A 13,871-nucleotide genomic window follows, 5' to 3' on the forward strand; every position below is an offset into this window, starting at 1 on the left:
ACAAGGACCGCCCCCTTGTATAGTAGCTCAGAGGTTCCGCCTCCCAGACCCGTTACAAATAGTGTTAGCCAATGAGAGAGATTCCCTTTTATTGTAGATTTCTGCAGAACAGAGGCAACGATTAGAACACTAGGTGCGATTTTTATAGGGGCTACATCCCCTACAAGGTTATATGCTAAGTTTATACTGTCGCTTTGGATGGTCAGACTCCCTTTAATGTACCACTGCATAAGTGTAAGGATGTGTCATAGATTTAAAGTAGCACATTACTACTGTAGCATTACATGGATATATAAAAATATACATTTATTTTACATATATTTATTACATTATATACTGTACTTTGTGTGTTCAATGCTTTTATACTTTTTTCAAGATTCAAAATGGGGTGTGTAATAGGAATCAAAAAATGCATTCATTTAGGATGATAGCGAATTTTTGTTATAATATATTGGCGTCAATGCACCCCAGCCATGAGTAGGTGTAAGAAGGAGAAATTTGTGTAAGATGCCAATCAAGCAAGTACTGGAAACAGTTGTGTCCACCTTTTCCTTTCCCTGAACCCTGCTAGAGACTCTAATTTCTCACCTTACAAATTCAACAAGTTATTGTGACTTTCTTCCAATATCGTCAACACTTCGCAAATCAGATCTGAACCAGTGATCACCCAAAAATAGACGCATACATCATAAACATCTCAATAAAGGGTGTCACAAAGTCAGCGTCTTCTTTTTTTTCAAACTGAACATCTTGTGCCATGCATCTCACATTATATAAAGTCAGGAGGAACTGTAAAGAAGGACACATCTATATATAATGCTGTGGTCACCATTTTGATATATTTGTAATATACTCCATCTTCACCACATTAAATTCCCTCCTCTCCAATTGAACCTGAATGTAGCAGTCAGGCTGATATCTCTGTTCAAAAATTCATTCCTGGGCCAATCACTATATTGGTTGTCCATATGCTATAGAGTAAAAATATACCTTTTCATTCTCACCCACAAAGCTGTGTACAGTTCTGAAGTGTCTATACCTCCTCCTTCATCGCACGCCCCCAGCGTACCCCTGCTCTCCCTTCTGACAATGATCTAAGACTAGCATTTTCCATTATCTAAGCTTCCCACGCCTGTCTTCATGACTTTTCTCTCCAGCTGCACCATTTCTATAGAATGTACTATTCAAGACAAACAGGTTAATTTCCAACAGGCACCGTTTTAAAGTGACTCTGTCAGCACAGAATGACTATTCAAACCAACTACAGACACTGAATGCTTCATGGTGGGGCAAATCATTTAAGTACACCTTCCCACCAGCTTGTTTTTCTTCAATCTCCACCTTCCATCCTTATTTGATTGACAGCTCTGGCTTCATAGAGTCAGGGAAGGGTGGAAATAGTTGGAAACTAAGCAGGTAGGAAGGTGTATTTAAATGATTGCCCCCGCCATGGAGCACGAAGCGCTTGTACTTGGTTTGAACAGGGTCGCTTTTAGCGTGACCTTAAAACACATCATTTTATGCAGGCTTATCACATCCACTTATATACAGTACAGACCAAAAGTTTGGACACACCAACTCATTTAAAGATTTTTCTGTATTTTCATGACTTTGAAAATTGTACATTCACACTGAAGCCATCAAAACTATGAATTAACACATGTGGAGTTATATACTTAACAAAAAAGTGTGAAACAACTGAAAATATGTCTTATATTCTAGGTTCTTCAAAGTAGCCACCTTTTGCTTTGATGACTGCTTTGCACACTCTTGGCATTCTCTTGATGAGCTTCAAGAGGTAGTCACCGGAAATGGTCTTCCAACAATCTTGAAGGAGTTCCCAGAGATGCTTAGCACTTGTTGGCCCTTTTGCCTTCACTCTGCGGTCCAGCTCACCCCAAACTATCTCGATTGAGTTCAGGTCTGGTGACTGTGGAAGCCAGGTCATCTGGCGTAGCACCCCATCACTCTCCTTCTTGGTCAAATAGCCCTTACACAGCCTGGAGGTGTGTTTGGGGTCATTGTCCTGTTGAAAAATAAATGATGGTCCAACTAAATGCAAACCGGATGGAATAGCATGCCGCTGCAAGATGCTGTGGTAGCCATGCTGGTTCAGTATGCCTTCAATTTTGAATAAATCCCCAACAGTGTCACCAGCAAAACACCCACACACCATCACACCTCCTCCTCCATGCTTCACGGTGGGAGCCAGGCATGTAGAGTCCATCCGTTCACCTTTTCTGCGTCACACAAAGACACGGTGGTTGGAACCAAAGATCTCAAATTTGGACTCATCTGACCAAAGCACAGATTTCCACTGGTCTAATGTCCATTCTTGGTGTTCTTGAGCCCAAACAAGTCTCTTCTGCTTGTTGCCTGTCCTTAGCAATGGATTCCTAGCAGCTATTTTACCATGAAGGCCTGCTGCACAAAGTCTCCTCTTAACAGTTGTTGAAGAGCTGTGTCTGCTGCTAGAACTCTGTGTGGCATTGACCTGGTCTCTAATTTGAGCTGCTGTTAACCTGCGATTTCTTAGGCTAGTGACTCGGATAAACTTATCCTTAGAAGCAGAGGTGACTCTTGGTCTTCCTTTCCTGGGGCGGTCCTCATGTTAACCAGTTACTTTGTAGCGTTTGATGGTTTTTACAACTGCACTTGGGGACACTTTCAAAGTTTTCCCAATTTTTCGCACTGACTGACCTTCATAGAATCATAGAATCATAGAATCATAGAAAGGTAGAGTTGGAAGGGACCTCCTGGGTCATCTGGTCCAACCCCCTGCTCAAAGCAGGATTCACTAAATCATCTCAGACAGATGTCTGTCCAGCCTCTGTTTGAAGACGTCCATTGAAGGGGAACTCACCACCTCTCGTGGCAGCCTGTTCCACACATTGATCACCCTAACTGTCAAAAAGTTTTTTCTAATATCTAATCTGTGTCTCCTCCCATTCAGTTTCATCCCATTGCTTCTAGTCTTTCCTTGTGCAAATGAGAATAAAGATGATCCTTCTACAATGTGACATCCTTTGAGATATTTGTAGAGAGCAATTAAGTCTCCTCTCAGTCTTCTTTTTTGCAAGCTAAACATTCCCAAATCCTGCAACTGTTCCTCATAGGACATGGTTTCCAGACCGGTCACCATTCTGGTCTCTCTTCTCTGAACTTCCTCCAGTTTGTCAATGTCTTTTTTAAAATGTGGTGCCCAAAACTGAACACAGTATTCCAGATGAGGTCTGACCAAAGAGGAGTAAAGTGCGATAATGACTTCACGTGATCTGGACTGTATGCTTCTGTTAATACATCCCAGAATTGTATTTGCCTTTTTTGCTGCTGCATCACACTGTTGACTCATGTTCAGTCTATGATCTATTAGTATACATAATGTTAGAACCCTCCTGTTTGTTTTTTCTATCTTGTGGTTTGCGTTCACGTGACCATCTGCCTTTATATTCCAGCTCCACCCTTCTGGCTGTGCTGGACTTCAGTGTTTTACTGTCTCTCTAGCCTGGTGCTTCTATGCCTTTCTCTGTCAAGTTCACTTGGTCCTCTGGGACTTTTTGCCAGTTTGTCTTTTTGTGTTCTGCAACAACTTCTGTTTAGGAGGTGTCCCATTTTTGTTCCAGTCCTTAGTTCTTTTAGGGACCCCTCCCTTAATTCTATAGGTCTTCGTTCAGACTAGCCGAGAACTAAGGCGGGTCTGTTCACTAGGAACATGCAGCCCGCTACATCGTAGGGATTCAGCTTAGTCTTACTGTAGGGACAGCTTTCCCCTATCTTTCCTAATTACATGTTGCAGATAATAACAGTAAGTCCAGCTCAAAAAACTAAAAGGAAATAAATTCGGGGATCAGTATGGTTTCCGTCCAAGATTTGGCTCAACGCCTGCAGGGATCATATCTGGAGGTGGCCGAGCTTCAGCAACACGTGAGTAGCTGTCCTGGAGCGCATTTTGTCAAACCCAAGGTAGGACTGCCGGATGTTTTTTATGGTAAACAGCAAGATTTTTTTTCCTTTAAAAATGCTTGTTTGTTATATTTTCGTTTGAGATCAAGGTCCTCTGGGAATGAATCACAGCGCATTGGTTTTATTATGTCACTTTTGCGCAATGAACCACAGGGGTGGGCCTTTTATCTCCAGCCTAATGATCCGTGTTTAAGGTCTGTTGAAGAATTTTTTTCTGCTATGGGGCTATTATATGACGATCCTGCTCGAATCTTATCTGCTGAATCAGAACTTAGACATTTGAATCAGGGGTCAGATGATGTTGAAAATTATTGCACACACTTCAGGAGATGGGCTTCAGAAGTTAAGTGGAATGATCCGGCGCTGAGATATTTATTTCTTGCTGGTCTGAGTGAAAGGGTTAAGGATTTGCTAATTGCATTCCCTGCACCTGAGACTCTGCAGGAAGCTATGCAGTTAGCTGTTCGTATATAGACAGGAGACTGAGGTGCAGGCTCAATGAGGTAAAGACTCCTGTAATGTCAGGTCCTAGTCCCCAGAAAATCTGCTCTGACGGCAGGTAACCGATGGAGGTTGGGGCGATGTCACTCCACTCTCAGGAAAGAGACCGAAGATTCGCCGAGGGATTGTGTCTTTATTGTGGTAAAGCTGAACATTTGATAAAGTATTGTGAGCGTCATTTAAGTAACGAAAAAAAAAAAGGTCAGTTACGCCCATATAGCTTGTTTACGCTCTGCAGGAGTGTTTCTTTCTGGGAGTACTACTCTGCAGGGAGATTTGATTGAATTTCAGGTATTTGTGGTTCAACACTTAATGTGATTGATAAAGGGTTTTTGGAAAATCTTAAATTGAAATCCAAACCTTTGTCATCACCTATTTCTGTGGTTGCAATTGATAAAACTCCTTTGAAATGTATTACTCACAAGACTGCTGCATTTCCCCTCACTATCAATGGAGTTCACCAAGAAATTTTTCACTTGGTTGTTTTGGATAATTTGCCCTCTCCAGTTGTTCTAGGATTGCCTTGGTTAAGACTGCACAATCATTTACTGGACTGGTCTACTAATGTGATTAAGTCTTGGAGTCCGAAGTGCTATGATAAATGTTGTAATGGTCGCATTGCGGCTGTGGAAAAAGGGGAATTACCGGTACCTATTCAAGATTTTTGGAGGGTTTTTTCGGAGGAGGATTCGCAAGTTTTACCTCCCCATAGGGATTATAATTGCGCCATTGAGTTTGTTCCGGGTGCTACTCTTCCCAAAAGTCGCTTGTTTAATCTGACTATCCATGAAAGAAAGGCCTTGGAGGAGTACGTAGAGACTAGCCTGGCTGCTGGTCACATTAGACCTTCTAAGTCACCTGTGGCAGTTGGATTCTTCTTTGTTAAAAAAAAGGACGGCGGTTTACGTCCATGTCTGGATTTTCGTGAAATTAATAAGATTACTGTACGCAATTCCTACCCATTGCCGTTAATTCCTGACTTGTTTAACCAGTTAGTGGGAGCCAAGTGGTTCTCGAAAATTGATCTCCGGGGGGCATAAAATTTGTTACGTGTGAAGGAGGGGGATGAATGGAAAACTGCTTTTAACTCTCCGGTAGGTCATTTTGAGAATCTGGTGATGCCTTTTGGTCTTACCAATGCACCTGCATTTTTTCAGAACCTTATTAATGACATCCTGAGACCTTTGATTGGTAAGAATGTGGTGGTGTATTTGGATGACATTTTGATTTATTCACCAGATCTTGAGTACCATTGGCAGAGTGTACGTGAAATTTTGCAGTTATTGAGTGATAATTCACTCTTTGCTAAGCTTGAGAAATGTGAGTTCGCTGTGCAGAAAATTAGTTTTTTGGGCTACATTGTCTCCAGCGAGGGCTTTGAGATGGACCCTGTGAAGGTTCAGGCTGTGCAGGAATGGCCTAGGCCTATTGGTTTGAAATCTATACAGAGATTTTTAGGTTTTGCCAATTATTACAGGAAATTCATTAAGAACTTTTCTGTAATTGTTAAACCTCTAACCGATCTCACCTGGAAAGGTGCGAATATGGCCCAGTGGACTACTGAGGCCATTGAAGCGTTTGAGTATCTCAAAGAGAGGTTCAGTCCTGCCCCTATCCTTATGCAGCCTGATGAGACAAAGCCTTTTTTGTTCGAGGCCGATGCTTCATCGGTGGGGGTCGGAGCAGTTTTGTCTCAGGAGAAAAAGGGTGGAGTACATCCTTGTGCCTTCTTTTCGAAAAAATTTTTGGAAACCGAACTGAATTATGATGTTGGAAATCGGGAGTTGCTGGCTATTAAACTTGCGTTTGAACATTGGCGTCATTTTTTGGAAGGCGCTAGATTTCCTATTCAGGTTTTCACAGATCATAAGAATTTGATCTATCTGGATGCTGCCAAGCGCTTGAATGCCCGTCAAGCTAGGTGGGCACTTTTTTTTCTCAGTTTCATTTTTCTGTTACCTATAACCCTGGTACTAAGAATGTTAAAGCCGATGCTTTATCTTGCAGCTTCTCTCCCATGGTCGGTGCCGAGGAGGAGGAGAGCATTTTACAGAAAGGAGTTGTGGTGGCGGCTTTGGATTCTGTTTTGGAGAATGGGATTCTGAATGCTCAAGATGATGCTCCATCTAACACTCCCCATGGGAGGTTGTTCATGTCTAGAGCTTTTAGGAGAGATTTGTTTGTGGAGTGTCATGAGTCTCGGTTGGCAGGTCATCTTGGAGTTTCGGAGACTAAGAGACTGATCAGTCGCAGTTTTTGGTGGCCTGGATGGCAGAAGGAAGTCATCAAGTGGGTGCGTCAGTGTACTATGTGTGCTAGGTCAAAGGCTTCACATACTCCTGCTGCGGAGTTGCTTTGCCCTCTGGAGGTTCCTAGTGCGCCTTGGACGCATCTCACTATGGATTTTATTACTGATCTTCCTGTGTCCGAGGGTTTTACTGTCATCTGGGTGGTCGTGGACCATTTTAGTAAGATGTGTCATTTGGTTCCATTCATTAAGTTGCCCTGCGCCAAGACACTCGCTAAGGCATTTGTTAAGGAGATTGTCAAGCTCCATGGCGTTCCCACGGATATTGTTTCTGATAGAGGATCTCAGTTTGTGGCTCGCTTTTGGCGTGCTTTTTGTGACAGGTTGGGAGTCCATTTGTCATTTTCGTCTGGTTATCATCCTGAGTCTAATGGACAAACTGAAAGAAAGAACCAGGATGTTGAACAGTTTTTGCGTTGTTTTGTGGCGGACAATCAAGAGGTGTGGTCAGAGTTTCTGCCTCTCGCAGAATTTGCTCTTAACAATTATACATCCTACTCTGCTGGGTGTTCTCCTTTTTTTGTTGTACTGGGAGACATCTGTCTTTTGGTTCGTTCTCCAAATTGGGGTCGGCGGTGCCGGAGGAGGAGAATTTTTCCGGTGATTTGGAGAGAGTTTGGACTAATGTACGTTGTAACCTGGCTAACAAGAAGTCCAAGAAGTATTTTGACAGGAAATGTAAAGAGGTTTTGTTTACTGTGGGTGACATGGTTTGGTTGTCTTCGAAGAACCTGCGGTTGAGGATTCCCTCTAAAAAACTGGGTCCTAAGTTTGTGGGTCCATTTAAAGTGCTTCAGGTTGTTAACCCGTCTGCTGTTAGGTTGGATGTCCCTACTTCCTGGAAGATTAATCCTGTGTTTCATGTTTCCTTGTTGAAAAAGGCTGACGTATCTGATAGGGACGCCACTGTCACAGTTCCTCCTGTGGTGGAAGACAGCGAATATGAAATTTCTCATATCTTGAATTCTAGATGGCATAGAGGGAGATTACAGTATCTAGTCTCCTGGAAGGGTTTCGGTCCCGAAGACAACTCCTGGGTAAGGACGGATGATGTCTCTGCTCCTGGGCTTTTTAAAGCTTTCCACAGGAGGTTTCCGGATAGGCCTGGGCCTGGAGGATCTGGAGGATCCTCATAAAAGAGGGGGTAATGTTAGAACCCTCCTGTTTGCTTTTTCTATCTTGTGGTTTGCGGTCACGTGACCATCTGCCTTTATATTCCAGCTCCACCCTTCAGGCTGTGCTTGACTTCAGTGTTTTACTGTCTCTCTAGCCTGGTGCTTCTGTGCCTTTCTCTGTCAAGTTCGCTTGGTCCTCTGGGACCTCTAGTACTTTTTGTCAGTTTGTCTTTTTGTGTTCTGCAACAACTTCTGTTTAGGAGGTGTCCCATTATTGTTCCAGTCCTTAGTTCTTTTAGGGATCCCTCCCTTAATTCTATAGGTCTTCGTTCAGACTAGCCGAGAACTAAGGCGGGTCTGTTCACTAGGAACAGGCAGCCCGCTACATCGTAGGGATTCAGCTTAGTCTTACTGTATGGACAGCTTTCCCCTATCTTTCCTTAGTACATGTTGCAGATCATAACACCTAAGTTTTTTTCACATGTACTGTTGCTTAGCTTTATTCCTCCCATTCTGTATATATTTTTTTCATTTTTATTGCCAAGATGTAGTACTTTGCATTTTCCCTGTTAAAAAACATTTTGTTAGTTGCTGCCCACTGCTCCAGTTTATTTAGGTCTTTTTGAATCCTCTCTCTCTCTTCTCTAGTGTTATAAATCCCTCCTAGCTTTGTGTCATCAGCAAATTTAATCAGTTTACCCTCAATTCCTTCATCTAAATCATTGATAAAGATGTTGAACAATACAGGTCCCAGGACAGAGCCCTGTGGTACCCCACTTGAGACATTCATCCAAGTGGATGTGAAGCCATTTACGACCACTCTTTGAGTCCGATCACTAAGCCAGTTATGAATCCACCTAACAGTTGCCTTGTCCATTACATACTTGGTCATTTTTTGAATAAGGATGGTGTGAGATACTTTGTCAAATGCTTTGCTGAAGTCAAGCTATACTATATCTACAGCATTTCCCTGCATTCCCAGCATTTCTTAAAGTAATGATGGCCACTCGTTTTTCTTTACTTAGCTGCTTTTTTCTTGCCATAATACAAATTCTAACAGTCTATTCAGTAGGACAATCAGCTGTGTATCCACCAGACTTCTGCACAACACAACTGATGGTCCCAGCCCCATTTATAAGGCAAGAAATCCCACTTATTAAACCTGACAGGACACACCTGTGAAGTGAAAACCATTTCTGGTGACTACCTCTTGAAGCTCATCAAGAGAATGCCAAGAGTGTGCAAAGCAGTCATCAAAGCAAAAGGTGGCTACTTTGAAGAACCTAGAATATAAGACATATTTTCAGTTGTTTCACACTTTTTTGTTAACTATATAATTCCACATGTGTCCATTTATAGTTTTGATGCCTTCAGTGCTAATGTACAATTTTCATAGTCATGAAAATACAGAAAAATCTTTAAATGAGAAGGTGTGTCCAAGCTTTTGGTCTGTACTGTATTTTTCCTTAATTTCCTCCATTCCAATTTTTTCCCAAATGCTACATGCTATATGCACTCAATTGCTCATCTGTTCCTATACAAATACTGGCTATTGACTAGATCATGCAGTTTTATATATTTGAACCTTATACTAAAACAAAAACTGTACCATAAATACAAGTACTTTTTAAGTTTTTTTTCACTCTTATTTGCTAATAAGTTCTTGTTTGAATTGTTAACGCACCACCCCAGCATTGTTTTTCTTATTGCACTGCTGGAGTGGTGCTTTAAATGCATGTCCCCTGTCCCCTGTCTGATACTCACCTTCCAGCGTTATCATTTGGTTTTCATCACCACTCCCATCTGTCTCTGTTGAAAGGTGACCTGCCGGCAGCTCCAGTGTTTCATGGAGCGGCGCAACGGTCACTTTTCAATGCAAGTCTATGAGATCCTTGTTCTGGCCTCGGTCTGGCTCTCATAGACTTGTATTGAGAGCGTGTGACGTAGCTTCTGACTTCCAGCCAATCAGAAGCTGCGCTCACAGGATGGCGCAGGGAGACAGGAGAGGCACCGAAAAAACGGTGAAAACGAAGCCACTACAGCGCTGAAAAACAAACAAACACTGGAGTGGTGTTTAAATAATGTGTTTCTCTGTATAGTCTGCTAATGTTTGTACATGTCCCCTTTTAATTGTAAAGTGCTGGGGAATATGTTGGAGCTATATAAAGAATCTCATATTATTATTATTATGCTTATTAATATTCATAAGATAATGAATCGCGCCATTTTTACTGTCTCCTAAATGCATGCGTCCTTTGATACTGTTTGAATTTCCTTTCATGTGTGGCCCAAATAAAGAGTTTTTACACTTATATCATACAGTTTTCAAATGTCTACAAAATAAGTGCACTATATTTGAAAGCTTTATAAGCTTTTTATAGGCAAGTAAGAATTTAGACTCGTCTACATTCTGGAGTATAAAAAGCATTTTTGTATCACATAGTGCTAACATCAAATGTAACAAGAGCGAAGACAGCGCTAAACAGTATCACATGGTAGGCTTAGATACACTGGATATTATCCCTGGAAAATATTGGCTACGGTATCTCTGCGTCTCTGTTACTGATTTCAACATTTCCTGGGAATGGAGAGTTAAAAGGCCAACCAAGCAAGCCAAGTTTAACACATCAGAAACAGGCGAGGTGTTGATAGAGCGGCCCAGTGACTTTAGTGTAACAGTCGATAACGACGCCCTGATAACAGAATCTATTGGGGCCTTTTCATTTTTGGAAAGTCCGATGTATGTGGATGAATAGATTCTGACAGCTTCACTATATAATGCGTGTTCTTTAATTACTTTAAAATTAGACACCTAAAAGAGACTTTTTTTTTCAAGATGGACGGGTAAAAGTAACTGGATTGGTCGTACATCAGAAATGACAACTTTTCTATACCCAACAAACCAAGCAATGAGATAATAATCATTTCATCAATGAAGATGCTAAAAAATATATGATTAACATAGATATTTTTACTAGCCGGCTTTTCCCCTCCCTTTCGCTGTCTACCTCTTGGCATTTAAGCTGCAGTGGTGAAGGTCAAATGAACCTGTCAGGTCTGGACTATGACAGGAGGTCATTTGCATGAACCTTTCTCCATGATAACAATGCAGGGCTTCAGGAAACTGTCAGTGGATGCTAGCTATGGGTTTAAAGCTGGTATGAATCAGAATAGCTTCAAACAAGAATGCTATGGATGGGTTTCAGGGTAGGCCTGTGTCAGAAACAGGCCACACTGATATGATTAAGTGCTCCTCGCGGCCTGGGAGCCAAAACTATTATTAGTGTGCTATTTTTCTTTCTATATGGTTGCAAACCTTTGTTATATTTTTTTTGTTGCTCTTATTGCAAAGCCTTCCTTCTTTCCAAGCTTCCAATATGTATGGGGTCTTCCTCTATATCTAAGGTCACCTTGAAACCGGGACAATAAAATGGAATCTTTGCAAAAGACGAAAGCTGAAATTATTTAGGTTTAAAGGTGAAAGTTTAAGGTAGAAAATATATATTGGATTGCAAGAAGATGAAAGCACTTCATATGGTTACATACTGTTCCTATTTGTCTTTATTGCAGGTACAACAGAAAGTATCACACATATATCACACACCAGTATATATTCAGAACTATGTCAAAGCCATCGGTAATTTCTTCATAGATCTGGAGCATAAATTAGTGTAGTCGATCTTTGGAACGTGGTTAGAAGTCAGACATTTCTAGGTATTTCCATTTCAAATTTAAACCCCAGGTTTTTGCTTTTAGTTTTTGTATTTGGTGCCTTTAGATTATTTCACAAACAAAATGTTAGAATGCATCTAACATGAGATGAAAAAACAATATCCTTTGCAGTATAAATTTTGAATGTTTATCTTTTAACTTTCACTGTCATTGATCTCCATGTATCGTTCATGCTCATTGTTTTAAAGATATCATGATGATGTCATCTCCAATGAGCTCTGATTTGTTATGATGTCACTTACCGGCAACTTGACATCACAATAGATGGCATATCATTGTGATAGTATAATAAGTGCAAAATTAAAAAGGACCTTTCACCAAAGTTTTCATATTGAGCTGGACACACTATGTAATAGTGGCTGCTGAACGAAATAACACTTTTTTAGTTTTTTTTTTCATTTCATCTCTCCATTGCGGTGATATCAGCAATCAAAGTATTGGTACCTAATAAGTTAACTTTAGTTAAGTCCAAATGGGTATTATTAGATAGTTTTCACTAGGGGAGTGTGCTTCTGCCTCCTGTATGATGCTGACCAATCATAAGCAGACAGAAACATAGAAGTGTAGAAAGTCCTCTGATGATGTCATCAGGACAGCCAGAGTGTGCAGCCTAAATAAGCTCTAACGATATATTGCACAGCACAGAATTGTCGCTCTATTAACTGGAAATTAGAAGATCAAAATTGTAACGTTGGTGCATATTAAAGTCTATTCATTGCAATGCACAGAAGGGATTGGTAGAAATGAAATGAAGGGAACAATACAGAGTGCACTGATGGACTGGAGGGTATGAGTGAACATTCATTCAGTGACATTATTCTGCCATAGACTTTTGGTTACAGGATAATATGAGCTTCCTCCAGAAAAAAATGAATCGGCAAAAATTATATTATAAAATAAATATTTATACTCATATAATCCTTAGATCCTGATGTATCTGACATCAAAGTCAGTGTCCTGGTGTAGAATGAGTGACACAACTCGGTGATGTCATCATATCGACAGCACCAGGATGCTGATGTCCTATGAGTTCCCCTACTATTCTGCAGCTGCAAGTTGCTTCAAAACTGAGAGTGGTAGGGTAGAAAGATCATGGCTCTCTGGTCTACTGCAGAGTTTACCTCTATCAATGTCCTGTGCACTCTTACATACAGTACATATAGTTTAGAGTGGTGGTTCCTCTAGTTGGACTAACCCTTCTTGTTTCCCTTGGTACACTACAGATAAAGTATATCAGTAAGTGAAAACATATAATATTACTGTAAGGCATCAGGCATTTGCTGGATCTGAAATTGGTTCAGAATCATAAGTGGATTCTGTGGTCTCCCATTCTGGTCCAGGGCAGATGCTGCTCAGCATCACCATCGGTCCCAACGCCTAGCTGGTGCATGAGATGTACAAGTTGTCTCTTGGGTCTTTGCTCCTAGTAGTGTTAAGCATAGGTTGCGGAGGGGAACAGGGCTACTACAGCCTAAGTCCAGGATGCACTGCACTGAGCATGCCCATGACATGGCGGACCGTGATTGGTGGTTTGTTGTCCGCTGATCAGGTGACTTGGCACCACCTGATTGGCCGCGGGTAACGTCATCAGTAGTGCGACCAATAATGCGATGGTGGGCAGGGCTTAGTCTTTAAATAGCCCGCCCACAAACATGGCGGTGCACTCTGGTCATTGAGCTAAGGTTGTGTTCCTGTGTGGACGCTTGTCTGTTTGGGCTCCACGTGCTCTCTTGGTGCTCTAGCTTCGGACAGGCAGGTTTAGCTGGGGATAGGCAGTCTTAGCTGGAGGGAGGCAGGTAGTTCCGTTTGACAATCTGGCTCCGACAAGGGGGTCGCTATACACCCCGAGCAGACTGCGGACTCCGTATTCCTGCACGGCCTGTTAGCCACGTGGAGAGTTACTCCACAGTCCAGTCACACACCGGCTGGGAGCATGCATACGCCGGCGTGAGTCACACATGTCCTAGTGCCTGCTGTGTAGCCTCTGTGCAGATAACAGGGCTACAGCTACATTGTTTATTCGCACATCTCTTGTTCAGTTAACGGAGATAGTGCGAATCCCTTTTCCCGTCCCGTTGTGCAGTAACACTTAAGGGATTTAGATATTATTTGGTTGTTTTACCTTCTTACCCAGAAGGTGTTCAGCCGCAGTCTTCCAGGCTGCATCGCAGACCCCAGGTTCGGTTGCTTTCCATTATTAATAAAGTTGTTTGCAACCGTCCCCATAACAGTATCAGAGCGCCAGGGTCTAA

The sequence above is a fragment of the Phyllobates terribilis genome, unplaced genomic scaffold, assembly GCF_046119375.1.
Source record: "Phyllobates terribilis strain yellow unplaced genomic scaffold, ASM4611937v1 Scaffold_11__3_contigs__length_659146591, whole genome shotgun sequence".
NCBI classification, from domain to species: domain Eukaryota; kingdom Metazoa; phylum Chordata; class Amphibia; order Anura; family Dendrobatidae; genus Phyllobates; species Phyllobates terribilis.